The sequence below is a fragment of the Chelonia mydas genome, chromosome 11, assembly GCF_015237465.2.
Source record: "Chelonia mydas isolate rCheMyd1 chromosome 11, rCheMyd1.pri.v2, whole genome shotgun sequence".
Taxonomy (NCBI): domain Eukaryota; kingdom Metazoa; phylum Chordata; order Testudines; family Cheloniidae; genus Chelonia; species Chelonia mydas.
In genome coordinates, this window is record NC_051251.2 from 49649080 (window position 1) to 49663850 (window position 14771).

General features: G+C 39.7%; 1 protein-coding gene across 6 annotated transcripts in view; it reads right to left on the minus strand.

The window, feature by feature from the left end:
• CALCRL (calcitonin receptor like receptor) overlaps positions 1–14771 on the minus strand; it is a 96970-nt gene that overhangs the window by 50683 nt on the left and 31516 nt on the right. For 2 of the 6 annotated variants that reach the window (XM_043524801.1, XM_007069903.4), the window contains exons 2-3: positions 4022–4171; positions 2206–2242 (exon numbers count right to left, since the gene is read on the minus strand). The exons of 2 other annotated variants lie outside the window; for them this stretch is intronic. The gene's annotated coding sequence lies outside the window, so the exon portion shown is untranslated. The remainder of the gene's footprint in view (positions 1–2205; positions 2243–4021; positions 4172–14771) is intronic. 2 more of the 6 variants (XM_043524802.1, XM_037912691.2) reach the window with 1 other exon arrangement.

A 14771-nucleotide genomic window follows, 5' to 3' on the forward strand; every position in this document is an offset into this window, starting at 1 on the left:
ATAGAGGAGAATGGGGCATGAGATACCCAAACTACTTCTCCCATCTGTCTACTGGCTGTAACTGGCAACTCTGTAATGAGAGAAGATGAGTATTATTACAGGGGTTCAGATTAACGTGAGCTTTTAAAAAGTCCATCAAAAATGCAACTGGATAGAAACATGGTGGAAGCCCATTCACTGAGTCCCCCTCTCTTCCCTCACACCTCTATGTGCTGGTGACGGATTCAACAAGACAACCAATGGGTCATCAGTTTACACATTAGATATTGAGGGTAAGTGTGATTTAAGGTATTAATTGATACAAAGTAACAGTTCTTTCTGTCTTAAGTATTCTCTAAAATAAAGTCACTAGAACTAGCATAGGGAATTTCAACAGTAAATCAGTTCTTCAAACATCACACTTATATTTTACTTTTATTGCCTATTGTACAGAATACGGGATAACTTAACCATATGAACTGCATGTTTCTTCTGTTTACTACATTCCTCTTAGCCAAATTATTTCTATTTTTTCTATTTTTTCTATTATTTCCATTGCCTTTGTAGCATTTGTCATTGCCAGCAGTGACATCTACTGCAGAAGGCAGAGTTCCACAACTGTAGAATGAAGTGAGCCAAAAGAGTCACTCATAAAGCTTTAACAGATGTTTTTTCCCCCTTCCCCTCCTGCTTTCTCCACAAAGCCATCCTGCCTGCACCAACAGCTGTTTCTGCTTTTACTCTTTTCCCTTCCTCTCAAGAGTAAATGCCCTCCTGACTGAACTCCAGAAAGGTACCATTTTAACACCAGAGCAAAGGGAGAATACAGCCAGAAATATCAGGGCTTGAACTTGTATCCTCTGCATAGCTAGCATAAAAGAGGAAACAGGCCTGGCACATCTCTCTCTCTCTCTCAGATTTTACAGAATGAATGATTTAAGCTTCATTTAGTGTTGGAGCCATCAGGAAAATCTGCAACACTGGATTTACAGCTGTATATGCAAACGTCTGTTTGAAAAATTGAAGTGGATGTTTTATACAACACTCTGTCATACAGAGGGAATACTTCCTGATTTTGATTGGTTGGAATTACCCTGAATAATCACTGTTCTCACAATATTTTGTTATCTCTCTTTCTGTTTAGAATCAGGGAGTGAGGAGGCATAGGACTCAAAACATTTTCAAATCTCAGGCAAGCTTTTGGTTTGGCTTTTAGGCAAAGGACCAAGCTGGAAATGATCCAAACTTTTTTCATGCATCCCTAATTCAGATGGCCTGCAAGGATCTTTTGACAGTTTGAGGAAGTCTCAAATCAAAATCATGTTCCAAATGGAACAGTACATAGGGCTCAATCCTGGCAGGTGCTAATTACCCTCATTTACTGTTGATTTCTGGAGCACTCTGCACCTTAGAGGAGGAGGTCCATAATAACTCCTAATTAAAAAGCTTGATTAGCAATGATACTAAATAAATTTCAGATTCATTGACAAAGTTGAAGGAGGACTGCAAAGCGTCCAGGGCTGCTGCAGTGCAATTTGGAAATACTTTTAATCTGATAAATGACTTTTCAGTCTTTGCGGGATTGAAACCCCCTTTACAGAGTTTGAACGAGGGACATCAAGATCCATTGTCAATAACACTACCCCGACCACAGTTAGCAGTTTGTTGAACTGGGTTTTAGCCAGCCCTCTAACAATTAGAGGGAAACCCCATTATAGCTACCCGATTATTAACATGTTACATCTGAGCAGCATATTTTCAGGTCACTAGAATTCCCTTTTCAACACAGCTTTGAATGAAGTCACAGGTAACAGGACTCTGAGAGTCCCAAGACAAGTGAGGCAGCAATTCAGAAGTGTTTTGCCGGCATCATCGCACAGACATCTTTGCCAAACCCCTAGAACTGTTCTTATGGCACGTGTGCAGTGGCAATGAAGTGTTAACTTCCCATGAGCCTCCAAGGCTTCCTTGCAGCATGCTCTTTCTCTGCATAAAGCAGGACATGTTACTTGGTGGGCTATATTGCATCTTTTTATAGTTCTTGGGTGAATTGATACTTTGCCTGAATAAGTCGGATTCTCATGGTGTTGTATTTCAGATAGTTCATGTAATAAACACAAAAACTAACCATAGCCTGACTTATTGTACTGGGTCAAATTAATCACTCATGCACCTCAATTGTGATTTCAATGGGATTGTTGCATTCAGCGCACTCACTGTAGTTACCTTTTCCATTCTGCTACGTAACTATTATCTCCCAAGCCTGTACAAAGCAGAAAAGGAGGAATTAAACCAACTGGCACATATTCTTTTTTCAAATAATGCTCTTAAAGTCATTGGGTATAATTAGGGCTGGTTCTGAGTACATGTTAGTGGTGAGAAGTGGGATCACAGAGCTATTCCCAGCACACTGCAAAGGAGGCAGCCATATTTTGGTTGCAAAATGCTGTGGACCCCAAGGGGAGAAGGCCAGAGGGCACCCTCGAAGAGTAGGATTTGGGTTTGGTGTGGAAGCCTTACACAGTACACCAGTTGGTAAATACAGAGCAGCACTGGGGAAAGCAGATACAATACCTGCAGAATAGGTGCAGAATGCATTGCAGGGAATGACACTGATCCTACCTACCCTGGAAGTGGTGTTATCCCCGCTCCTGACTTCTGCGGGCATAATGCTTTCAGGGGTCTTCACACTGCTTAATTCCTTTTCCCTCTGACCATTGCTCAAATAATGCTCTTTAAGTCATTGGGTATAATTATGGCTGATTCTGAGTACATGCTAGTGGTGAGAAGTGGGATCACAGCGCTATTCCCTATCCATTGAGCCTTAGTACAGACCTTTGCGAATTATTTTTGCCTGAAATAAAACCTCCTTGGAGCCCAGCACTGTAGCTGTTCTGCATGCAGACCCTTCAGCCAGGGTTCTACCCATGAAGTGGTTTCAGCATGAAGGCCTGGAGCCCTTTGGGCATGGGGGTGAGAAAATAAATTAGTAAGTGGAGAGCAAATGGGGGGAAAGAGGAAGGGGGAGTATGACACTATAGTAGCTTCATTTTATTGTTGCTGGAAATTGTACATCAGCTTCTTCATGTACTAGCTGGAAATATAGACATTATGGTAAAGAGCTTTCTTGTACTTTCCCGTCTTTCCCTGAGTCATTCTTTAAGATAGATGGGCTTGAAGGTCTCAGATGTGTTTCAAGTGAACTACAGCAGGCTAGTTCACGACATCGCACATCGTTTATACTCTCTTTATGAGTGTGCAAATAATTTTTTACCACTTAAAAGTAAAGTTGTTTGCCAGAGATCTTGTACAGATTACAGAACAGCCTGTGGATAAGATTACAACACACTGAATTACTCCTGTGCACTTTCCCCCATTAGTAGATTTTGGCTACCACCCCATTAAATTTAGTTTCCCATGTCCAACGGATACTATAAGCAGTAACCAGTAATGTTCGTGGCCGTTGGCAATAATACTTAAGATCTTAAAAGCGCGATCACAATATGTTGGCAGCACTAAATTTTCTGGAAAGTTTAAAGCCATTTTTTTCTCTTGGTAACAGCGTCCTTTGCACTCAGTTCTAAATGTTTGATGAGACTGTAAATTGTCCTTGAGAGAGCCAGTAGGACTGACACTTTAGGATGGGGATTAAGAGGAAGAAACCTGCACAAGTTTCTGCTTGTGGAATTTTCTCAACAGTTGCTGCATTAGGGGCAGGGTTATTCCTCTCACGCAGAATAGCCTACCGTGCCTACCCACAAAGGTTGCAGATCCTTCAGGATCAACGGGAGGCCAGGGCTATTCCTGGTCTCATGGTTATGGCTCACTGCATCCGATCTAAAGGGCTAAAGGTGGTTCTCCAATGTGTGTATGGGAGGTAGAGGGAAGGAGGAATTGTGGAAGTATTATACAGTGTGAGGCGACTGGTGGTGGCAGTAAGGAGTTGGGGGGAGGGGGGAGATGATGCTTTCTCCTTGCCCTGACCCATCTGTGCATCTCCTAGCCTACCCTCTGCCCTTCCTGCCCACTATGACACCAATACCTGTAGTGAGCCTTCCACAGACTTCGGAGAGAAGAGGGGGTCAGAGGTGTGGAACACTGCCTGTGGAACGGGGGCAGGGGATCACTGTGCCAAGGATCTCCTACGCACTGGGATCATGAAGGTATGTTTCTGCAAGAATACCTACTGGTGCTAGATAAATAAAAACCATAATAATCACAATCATACCTTTTTTTCCCAGAAAAAGCATGTAAGTCATTCAGAGCAGAGACAAAATTACAGAATCACTTCACAACATTTTGTAGATTACAACATTTCCTGTTAACAGTGCTAGCTATTTTGCCTTCTAGAGGGAAGAAGCAATCACAGTCACACGGCATTGTACCATCACACTCTCATTTCTAGCTCAAACAAAGTAACACAAGCTGGCAGCATTCATAAAACCACCTTCCCTGGGAGAACTGGAAACCGATTTTTGCCTATTTTGTACAAAAAAGGTTGATATCAATCTAGGTTTTATTTACACTTTAAAACAACTGCACCTTTTACTGCTCTTGGCTATAGATTAAAATTAACATAAAAATATTTCCCTTTTTGAAGTAGCTGTTAAATAAAGGCACCAGTGGGTTTGGCAATGCACACCTTTGTAAAAAGATTAATACTGCTGTAATTTGTTGCCATGCTAGATTCCTTGGTCTATTCACGAGGATATTATTGTGAGAGGTGAGATTTTAAGTTACTGTTAGTAACGCCTCTGGGTTGCTTATCAAGTGCCATTTGTTTCTCGATTTGCTGAGGAACTTGTTCAACCCAATGCTCACTCCTTAAAAGATGTTTCTATACTGTATTTCAGAGAGCAACTCTCATTATTTATTTACTGGAGCTAACAAATCTGCTGGTTCAAACATTAAAAATGCATTTTCCTGTGCAAAAGAAATTGCACAGGCATAAACTCCTGACAGCTTTGTATGGTGCATAATTAAGAACTGCTACTTTAGGACATCACATTCCCTCTAAAAAAAGATGGCAAAGCTATTTAGTGATGCTAACATTTGCAGAGAGCTATTATCAACCTAACTGTGTTTTTTCCTGTTTTACGAACATGTTCTCAATGGACATTTAAAATAACTTTCTTTCCTGAAAAGTCTTTGTGCCAAGAGCTTTTTTTTTTCCTGGTTCTACCTACCATGTAAAACAAAGGTTTGTTAAAAAAAGAAATGCACGGTCACGCTTGACATATTTTAAGCGGCGTTAAAGAAAATCTCCCAAATAATCTGGTCTTTAAAGTCAACTTATTTTCACGAGCATTCAGAATAACAAACGTAGCAGCTCTCCAAGTGGTCACCATTTTGTCATCAGCCCCTCATGTCAAAAGGGGCCTGTCCATTACAAAAATTGTCTGTTCCTAGCAAGAGACCAACTTTAAGAAGGCTTTAAAAAATGGAACTTGTGGTTATTTTTTTACTGAGGCATAATTTAAAAAAAGATTAAGTTACATTGTTAACAGCAAAACAAATAGTATCTTGCATTTCTACAGAATATCCCCTAGGAGATCTTAAAGGTCTTGACAAACACTAACTGTGAAGCTTCAAAACATCCATGTGGGTAGGTTAGTTATGGATGGGTGAGCTGTTGCAATGAGAGGCTAAGTCATTTTTCTGAAAACAGAACAAGGATGTGGTACAGCCAGGAAAAGAAGAACCCAGGACTTTTGATTGTTTTAACGACAAGTCGTCTTCATTATTCACAATCCATTCAGGGCTTATCAGAAATGTACAATTTAATAGTATTATTTATGAGTATTGCAGGAGCACCTCGAGGTCCCAATTATAGACCAGGCTGTGCTGTGCTAGGAACTGTACAAACAGAACAAAAATGTTGTAAGCAAGTTGGGACAGGGACTGTGTAAATATAATATCTAATGATGTGGAATTCTTTGTCTTTCCTGTTTGAAAAAAAATACATTGTGAAACACCCTCCGCAAAATATGTACTGTCCAGTAGTTGGGGAAATGGAGGTCTTTGAAACAATTATGAACAATCCAGTTAGATGCCGTGATGCTGACTATGATTTAGCAGGCAATGTAGACCAGGACAAACCATGTTCAGCATCATGTCCACTAACCATGATTAAAGACTGGGACAGCTAGGTTTAATCATGCTTCTCTGACACGTTGCTGAACATGATTTACGTTGGTCTACACTGAGTGCTAAGTTGAGGTTAGCATCCTGGTGTCTAACTCAGTTGTTCACAATCATGTTCAAACATGACTAGGTTCCAACCCAAACATAGAATAAGCACTCTGCAATCAGAAACAGTGAATGGAAACTCACTACCTTTTTTAAAAAAATAACTACAGATGAAACAACTCCAGGCTGCTGCATACTTTCAAGTCTCTCTCTCTCCTTCTCTAGTGCAGTGGAGACACACACCTTTAATAAAAGTCTTTGAAAGAGAATATGACTTCTCTAATGGCTTCCAAAGAGAATCCTTTTTATTTTATATTAACCCTAATTCTTAGGGCTCGGATACTCCTTTCTCTGCATGATTGTGCATAGTGGGGGAGCTACCAGTGCCCTGTGCACTCCCTGGGAGCCCCAGGAACCATATACTGGGGACAGTCTCATCCAGAAATGTTCCTGGAGGTTCCCATTCCTGTGCTGCCCTTCTGCACCCCATGCCAGCATGTGCCATGCCTTTGAAAGCCATTTAGCTACAAAAGGCTGCAGTGGTCACTGTCAAATGTGATGCAAAGATGATGGATTAAGATAATAAAAACATTTAAACACTTAATAATGGAAACCTATCCTTTTACAGCAGCAGTCCTCACTGTGGTCAGTGGACTTGTGATCACAAGGTGCTGGCTCTCCTTGTTTCCAGCTGCTAAATTGCATTCAAAGAAGTAAAAAATATATTCAATAACTTTCTCAGTATTACTGTTCCTTGCTGGTTGGTAAGGGAATGGTTGCCTCATTACCACTCTTCTATCCTTATTAATCAACCACCTATTCAAGGGAATAAATCATCATTTTAATGAGAGTAAGACATCCGTGAATGTTCACACCTTGCTGATATTGAGAAAACAGGCCAAAACCCAAAATTCAGAGGGATGCCAATTTTTCTTGGACATATTCCAAGGTTTCATCACATGACATAATCTTTAATTAAAGATTAATCTTTAATTCCTGGAGAGTCCAGGACAATCCTGGAGGGTTGACAACCCTACAGGGATGATTACTAATGTGACCACAAACCAGCCCCATTAGAGATTGGAGCAGAAACTACTGGGGCTCATAGTATGTTATTGGATTTACTGGGTCCCCCTGCCTGTGACCAGCTTCTGTTGTTATTTCCCAGATGCATATTCAGAATACCGAATTTCAGTGGAAAGCTTCAATTCTCTGGAAATCTCCTATCTCATTTTGTTCCTTCAAAAACAATATCCCATGTTCACTGTGCTCCAGGCTGCACTGCAGCCCTCCAGGTCACTTGGATTGCTGCCATAACATGGACAGGTTCAGAGGGCTGTGTAAATCATGTGGGGTGGGAGCACAGAGGAGTCCCAAGTCAAGAGGGGCCAAAGATGGCTTAAAGCCACCTTTCTCCCCCTCCTCCAAGCTGCAAATTCCATGCTGTGCCTCCTAGAGGGGTCACACAGAATCTCACCCAAGGACTTTAACTTTCCAACTTAATGCAACAAAAAAGAAAAATATTCTCCACCCCTCTGCTCATTTGTATATAAAATACATAGGCTAGCATATCCAAAAAATAAAATTAATGAAGAACATGTTCCCCTTCACACTAAATCATTATTATGCTGAATTAAAACAACAGTTGGTATAAACTCATGAGTGCATGAAATAGACCACGTAGCACTTTCCATACACCCTTTCTGAAATGTTTGAAGTTTATTTTTTCCAGAGGCTTCATCCCAGGCTGCACAGAGAAAATTGTGCTTCTCTTTGTGTGCCTTCTCTGTTGTTGTTTTTTATTTGAATGACTCTATTTGATGCTGTTTACTAAATAATGATTGAAAAAAGATCCAAGCGTTTCTCTGAGAAAATGTTGAAAGCATGAAGTCATTTTCTCTACTGGCCCAGTTTAAAAAGTTATCGTTTTTGTGTCATTGACATATGCTAATTTTACATGAACAATACGACTCGGGTGCAAGACTTTTTCTCAGGGTCAGAGACAAGGCAGTGGAACTGGGAGTCTTTGTTAACCAAAATGCATCAGTTCTTTCAGGACTTACTGCCTTTCAGACTTCTTTTCCCAGACTCTTAATGAGACTCTTTTTCCATTTGGCTTTTACTAGGAAGCTCAAAGGATTTAAATCAGAGTTTCTCCTAAATCAACATCACACTTTAGAAACGTGAACACTTTATAATAAAATGGTCACAAAAAAAGAATCTATCTTGGCTAACAATGAGCTGACCTCTTTGGATGAGGGCACCAACCCAAACAGCTTCATGTTTCAAAAAGTTTTAAGTAATGTCCCAGGCCTGGAAACACCAATGCTTAGGTCCTCAAAGGTATTTAGACACCTAATTTCCTCTGAAATCAAAGGCCTTTGGGCTTAACTCTCATATACACTAAGGCCAGTTTGGCAGTGTAAAAGGGCCTTAAAATTTGATTTGAAGTTATATTTATTATATGTACATTCATTTGAAGGTCTCTTTGCATTCTCAGACTGGTGTAGAGCAGTCTTAACGTACAGTGGCTGTGTTTGTCTTGTGGGGGGCAAAACTCAGTTCCAAGGCTCTTCTGGTGCATGTGATGTCATGCTGTGTGGAGGTTGCCATTTTGAACCCTCAGCAGCACTGAGGAGGAGGGACTGGCTGATGCCCGGCAGGCTGGATCTGGCTGTCAGGGGGCCCCTCGCTACTTCAGGGGCCCCTGAGATTGCATGGGTTCCAGGTGCCTAATACTGCCACTGAATGTAAATGAGAATCAGTTCTCTAATTAATGTTCTTAGTTTTACTCATTGACTTGATTGGCACTAGTCAAGAGAATAAAGCTAAGCACATATGCAAATGTCTGCAGCATCAGTTTGTCTGTCGGTTTTAATTACACAGGTTTCTTCATTTCCTGCTTCCAAGTAAGAGTAGAGGCATAAGAATCAAAATACCCTCAGAGAAGCTGTCCTTGAAACACTAGTATTTATGGAGTGACTGGAAATGGACTTCCAGAAATGATGGCAGTGATATCTGTTCTCACAAGAGATTTCTAACCTGATTTACTATTTCAAAGAAGTTCAAGTGAGTTCAGAGAAGCTTAAATAGGAGCAATTTTGATGCTTATTTGAACTGAACCACCAACTACTTCTGAGGTTTTCCCAGTTCTTTCTAAATAACCATAATTAATCTAAATATTTCCTTTATAAATCTAAATAGTCACATCTCAGAAGCATAATTTAGTAAAGCTGAAAAGGGAAGATCCATTACATTTCACCCCTTTTGTATTAAGCTCAATTTAGTTAAAAATTCCTAAGTGTCAAAGCTACAAATCACAGCTACCTCAGCAGCCAAAATCAGCCATTGGAATCCAACCATTGCTGAAGCTAACTTGTTTCACTAAGAATGCATCACTTATAGCTGCCAGAATGATGAGAAATCTTAGTTTGCTTGTTTCCTTCCTAGTGGAACATTCTACTTAGCAATCATCTATATGAACCAAATTAAATAAATAAAATAAAAATGCAGAGGAACTGCACAAAAAGACTTATAATGAAATTCTGGTTTAGAAGTATCCTCTCATTTCATGGTTGCTCGAATCTCGTCCTTTCATTCTGAGGTTCCCTCACCTATAGTACTCAGGAGACAATGCTCTGGCATCATATGAGCTATGCTGGGCAATGTATTCATTTCTACTTATGGGCAACTCAGTCCATAACTGTCTCTTGCGAGGTTTCTTACACCTTCCTTTGAGTCATCTGGTACTGGTCACTGCTGGAAACAGAATACTGGACTAGCTGGATCCTATGTCTGGTCCAATATGGAATTCCTATGACCCTATCTCATATGTTCATGTATTTTAATGCAGATTACATTACAGTTCACATCATTAGGATGGAGCTGTATGGTCATTCTGAAAAGTGCTATTTGCAAAGATTGTAATTCCTGGGAATGGTGCTAAAAAGTGAGAGAACACAAAAGCTCTTGGGTGGATATCTGTCAAAATCTCCCATGCAGTCTGCAGGAAATAAACGTATTTACTGATGCAGGACCACATTGTGTTAGAGTTTCCATGGTTAACATTACAAGGCTGCCATCACAATCAAATTTCAATGTTATTTCGTAAGACATGGGACGTTGCATGTTTCAGACTTTTCCATTGCATTCTACCCATTTCATTTTGCCATGTAGAAACATATCAGTTCATGTTATCATGTAAAATCCTCTGCTCTCTGCAGAGCACAGGAGATTTTACAGACAGCGCCAGCTGCCATCTGTAGGAAGCAGTCTGAGTGTTTCCATGAATTAATTAAAGATCATATGCTTAGGGTGTGGCCGTGGGAAAGCCTGGTGTATTTTACACTCAGCCCCTGAAGCCCAATTAGCACTCCTTTAAGTAGAAACAGACTTTTCCATATCCCTCTCCACTGCTCCACCCTGTTTTACCTGAATGTGAATCAACTTTAGCAATGCTTCAGATACACACAAAAATTCCACAGCCTCAATAATCTATGCTCTCATTTGGATAACGGGTACTTTAAATGGAAATATGATATATTAAACTACATGTGGAACAGTAAACATTAAGAGCATTATATTAACTACAGTAAAAATCAGTGGTAGGCATGGTGATCCAAACACAGATTCCATTTATTTCTGACATAATACATGCATAAATACAATTCTTATTTTTGTGTGTAATACATATATTCCCTTCAAACTTAAAAATACCATCTAGGGTAGAGACAAGTACATTGGAAATTTTTAGGCTTGATGGTTAAAATTTGTTAAAGTTATAAGCCACTAAAAGGAGTTATAATGGGAAGTGTTAAGCAATCTTAATATAGGTATTTTTACATATATATAGATACACACACACACACCCCTCCAGTATTTGTCTTCTAGATGGGCAATACTGCAAGATTATTATGTTGTGTTCCTCTGTTCTACTGCCTACAAAGCAAGTGATGTTAGTAGAATGTAATGGTAAATTTGGAAATGTGTAACAGCTACACAAGTGATGTTGAAATATAATCAGGGTAGCAATTTCCATGATCTGGGACTTTCAGATCAGAAGCTCCACAAAATGTAGTGTGAGTGACCCCCTGACTTGGAGAAACCCTAGAGTGTTCAGGTTTAAATAGAGTATCTGACCGAGAGTGCAGAACTGCTGTGGGCCTGACAGTCACCCTACATTGGGATACTCACTAACTGAAGGTTAGACCCCATGGGTTGAGGGGCAGAGTACAGATCCAAATAAATCTAAACATTCAAATGGATTCCATTTGAGTTTGCTTCAGGGAAATAATTGAAAGATTCAAGATCCTTAAGGACCAGTTGACTGATCCCTTGGAACAACCTGTCTGAAGGTGTCTTTGCAGGATTCAATGACAGAGCATGAAACATTAGAAAATCCACTTCTTTGACCTGGTTCATAATGCATTAAAACAGTGAGACAAAACACCCAGAACAAACAAAGTTCCCTTCCTGCAGATTACAAGAAAAGAGACAGAAACAAGTGGAGGTTTGTGTACATTTTATCAGTTTGGGAGGCACTCCTAAAATGACTATGAGAGCCATACAGGAACCTAGATGGACAGAAACTTTTGACATGGAGAAATTACATTTCCCTTCCCCATATTTACTGGTCTAATTTTGGTAACGAGCAAACAATGGGCAAGATTTTCAAATGTGATTTTGGTGTGACTCAGTTTTTGGGCACCAACATGAGACACAGTACAAGGGTCTGGTTTGCAGAAGGTGCTGAGCTCCCATCCTTTGAAAATCAGGGCACTTTAAGGTGGGCCATTTTGGGCACCCAAAAACTGATGTACCAATATACTAGCCACTTGGCCCAGATTCTTCCCATTTTCCCTCTGCACATTAGACTTTACATGTCTATCTCTAAAACCTAAACCATAAAATACAACCATGTTAAAGCTCTGTTTTGTTTTGAGGGTCTGGATCTGTGCCCCTCAACAGCCGATCTGCTGAAAGCTGTATTCGTGTATCCTGTTATCCAATGGAGCGTGTGAAACTTGAAATTCATTTTGCTGACAATTTTGTTCACAGCTGCTATCTTGGCAGGGATTTTTTCCTTCCTTCTTTCTTTTTTTAAAATGAGACAATATTCCAAGTGGCGGGAGAAACTTTACAACAATACTTTCATCATCATTGGCTTTGACATTGCTAGAGCCAACAGAAACAACATCACCCAATTTTTATTCCATGTGAGTGAAACCTTTAAAAATCTCTCCCAAATGTATTTCTACCAGGGACCTTATGCCAAACTTCCTTTGGTGAAGTGCAGATTTGCTTGCATTGGCTTCTTTGCACTGCTCATAGAACAGAATATTTAGCGAAGCACAGCAAGTGATGAATCTGATGTTTCTGAACTAATCAGCATATAAGTAGGGAGATGATATTGTTTTCCACAGAGACTGCAACAGTAGCTGTCTCAAAGATTCCTTCAGGTCTTTGTTTTTTCACTGGAACTACCAAGTTCTTTATCAGCAAAGCACATAACTGGGACAGTATCACACACACAAAAATTCACTGGGTCTGATTCACTATTCACACTGATGTGAATCTGGAAAGTAAGTGAATTACACCAGTGTAAAATTGGTTTAAATGCCACTTGCCCCACTAACCTCATAAAGGTACACTAAAATGGTTTACTCTTATGATTTCCTTTTGCACATTAATTCAGTGCTACAGATATTTGGGAAAAAATAGATTTTCCTCTCTAGCTATTGTTTACTTTTTGCTGTGTCAACAGATTTTTGGTGCAGTTCTTACGGAACATGAACTTTTAGTGATGGTATAAATAATTCACAAAAGAAATTGTATATTAGGCCTGTGGCAGTAGGCAATTTGCAGAACATATTAAAAATATTCCACAGCAATCAGCCTTAAAATACTACATTAGCAGTTTTTAAAAGTAGAGACAAATTCTGCTCCTAGCCTCATCGCTGTCCATCTGGAGTAAATCTATTGACATCAATGACCCTGAAGTCCCAATGATGTAACTGTGAACAAAATTTGACTTATTGAGTTTTTGTAGAATACAATAGTGCTTTTTCATTAGAAAATTGTAGTATATTCTGAAGACGAAGTGTGTATTAATATACACCACAATTATATTAGAATAATATAATTATTTATAAGGGCTGGCTACCAATACAATTATTAAATCACTTTGAAAATGTAATATAGTCATTTCATGAATTACTTTTTACATAGAAATAAATCTGAATGGTTATTGCTCCAGGTGTCAGATGTGTTAGACCCTTGCAGCCTGCATGTGCATTTCCTGGCTAGACTACCTGTTGCTACACTGGATAACATGTTTATTTTGTCATTTCAACATGAGTATTCATATTACTTTTCAGGATATTATTATATAAAAAGTAATAAGCTAGCACATGCTATAGGTGCTCCGCTGTCATAGCGATGAGCATAACCTAGAGAGAAAATAACATCAGTTATTTAAGAACTAATTTGATTACTTACAATGCATTTTCAATAATGAATTTCTTGAATGATCCTGTCTCCCAAGTGATTCCTCCAAGCTCAGGAAATTCTATCCTCTGCTGCTCAGTCAGCACTTCACAAACTGTTGCATAGTGCTTGCTCCATACCGTTGAACAGTTACTGCACGTCACCCCAGAGGTGGCTTCATTTTAAATATGGTTGAAGGGATTCCTCAATACCATACCATTTTGTAGCCTAGGTTGCAAAGTACTTTGTGGTCCCCCTACCTGAAAGCTGTAATGTGTATTAGAGATATGCTTAAATTCTGATCTGGATCCTATTTTTGAACTCTCCAGTATCTGGATGTGTCTGTTTTGTCCCATTAGAGAGACAGGGACTATGTACAAAATTTGAATTCAGAAACAAGGTCAGATTTTGATAAACACCTCCTACTACAACCAGAACTCAGATAGGTTTGTTTCCAGCCTTATGATTTGGGGCCATCTGTATTGTCAGTGTACTGTAAGTCATTACTGGTCATCCTTATAAGTTCCAGAACTAAGTCTATGGGACAGAAAGATCTACAACTTAGGTTACAAACAAACTTTCCACTGAAGCTGAACCAACCATTAGCTAGCGATTTGAACTCCACACCTTGTCTTGGCTTTTCACCTGTGAGGGTTACTGTGACAAAGATGCCCACTGATGGTTCACTACTTGGTGTCAGCAACTCTTGTCACACCTGACATACTCACTACACCTAACATGCACTTGTCATAATCTGTATCTAAAAAAGGTGTCATGTAATATATCATACACAAACGGGTAACACGCTGGTCCCAAAAATCATTGCGTGGTGTATGTACAGGTTGCATACAAAGAATTATAAATATGAGATAGAGTTATGCTCTTAAAATGTGTTTGGCAAACAACACATAAACCCAGTCTACCCTAAACAAAAGGAATGGGTATTTGCTTGTCTGACCAGCCTGATCATCAGGCAGAGACAATAAAGTTAAATTTACATAAAAGGTAAACAAAGCCATCAACCCACCAAGTGGGGGAGATTGCCTCTTAACTAGGTGACGGGGAGCGAAGACTGCAAAAATCAACATTGTGGCTAAACAGCAAGCTGAGCCCCTAGG